The sequence below is a fragment of the Microtus ochrogaster genome, chromosome 10 (assembly GCF_000317375.1).
Source record: "Microtus ochrogaster isolate Prairie Vole_2 chromosome 10, MicOch1.0, whole genome shotgun sequence".
NCBI lineage: Eukaryota > Metazoa > Chordata > Mammalia > Rodentia > Cricetidae > Microtus > Microtus ochrogaster.
Genome location: NC_022016.1, coordinates 61,723,086 through 61,724,821, shown reverse-complemented (window position 1 = coordinate 61,724,821; position 1,736 = coordinate 61,723,086).

The window sequence follows — 1,736 nt, the reverse complement described above, 5'->3', positions numbered from 1 at the left end:
ATTATACAGTATACAATATTCTGTCTGTGTGTATGTCTGCAGACCAGAAGAGGGCACCAGACCTCATTACAGATGGTTGTGACCCACCATGTGGTTGCCGGGAATTGAACTCATGACCTTTGGAAGAGCAGGCAATGCTCTTAACCACTGAGCCATCTCTCCAGCCCCCATGGATTTTTTTTATTATTCATGATACCTTTTAGACACAATGAACCACCTTGATGGCACAATTTTATTTTATTTTTGTTTTGATTGAGATGACCTATCACTGAGTTGTCCAGGCTGACCTAGAACTTGTGATGCCCATGTCTCAATTTTCCGAATCTAGGTTTACATTACCATATCTTGCTAATAAATTCTCTTTATTGGTTGAGCCAGCCTGAGTTGGACTTTGTATTATTACAGCCAAGGGCATTGGAACTGAAGTGCAGAAAAAGTACAGGTCACGGTAAGGAGAGGTTTAGCATACTCCTGCTCCCTGTGACCTGTGCTAGGCAAACAATGTGTCAACCAAAGCTGAGGAGTCTTGAGTCTAGACTCGTGGGTCTCAACCCTCTTAATACAGTTCCTTATGTTGTGATGACCTCCCTACCATAAAATTATTTTTGTTGCTACTCAACATAACTGTAATTTTACTACGATTATGAATGATATTGTAAACATCTATGTTTACCCATGGCCTTAGGCAACCCCTGTGGAAGGGTTCCGACTCACAGGTTGAGAAACTCTGGTCTAGCCTCATTCCTCAGTACTGGTCTAGCCTCATTCCTTGGTATTTCTGCTCTCGGCCCCCTTGGGCTTCTGCCCCTCCCAGGGTGTATCAGCCCGCTTTCTCTGCACCTCATCTCTTGCCTTCTGGATCTGGGAATTTATTTGGTCAATTTTGTTTTAAAACAGATTTATCTTCCTAACTTTCATTATCTTTGCCAGAGAAAAAGAAATGACACCCCCAGAACGCTCTAACAGAAAAATATTTCTTTCATAGAAATCAAGGTTTTACAAAATCGCAAGAGGCAGAGAACTGAAAGTCAGAAAAAGTCAGCCGTTGCTCAGATTTGACGCCAGCTTAGCCGAAGAATTGAAAACTCTAGAAACTGCAGCGATTACCCCCTTACAATAGCCATGAGGGCCACTGTAGAGAAACAGGTGGAGGCCCCGAACCCTTTCGTCTTCTAGGACGGTCTCCCTTTCTCTTTGGCTTTGCACATCTCATCTCCGATGCCTTCCATGGGTGGGAACTAACCCACACCTTCCCCAAAAGGGATTTTGGAAAACACGAATCTTAAATATCCATTTCCTGCATGATATGGGAGAATACAGGAGAAGAGAGAAGGCTTAAACAGTGTGGATTGTTAGTACACACTTAACATAGTCCTTCACTAACAGAAAAAACCATCCATGCAACCCCCCACCCTGACCCCATGTTAGATTTAATACAGTGTCTTTCTCTATAGTGTAGGCTGCTGGGGGCTCAGCCATCCGCACGCTGGGGTTACAGGGGCAGTACTACACCTGATAGATATTTTATTTTTATTTTAGTTTTTGAGTTATAGTCTCACTACGTATCCATGACTGGTCTGGAACTTATATAACCAGGCTGAACTTGAACTCACAGAAATCCTCCTGCCTCTGTCTTCCAAGTGTTGGGATTAAAAGCCTGCACCACCATATCTGGCATACTTCTCTTTTCATGTTAATTATTTCTGTAATTGTGATATGATAATACAAAATAGTAA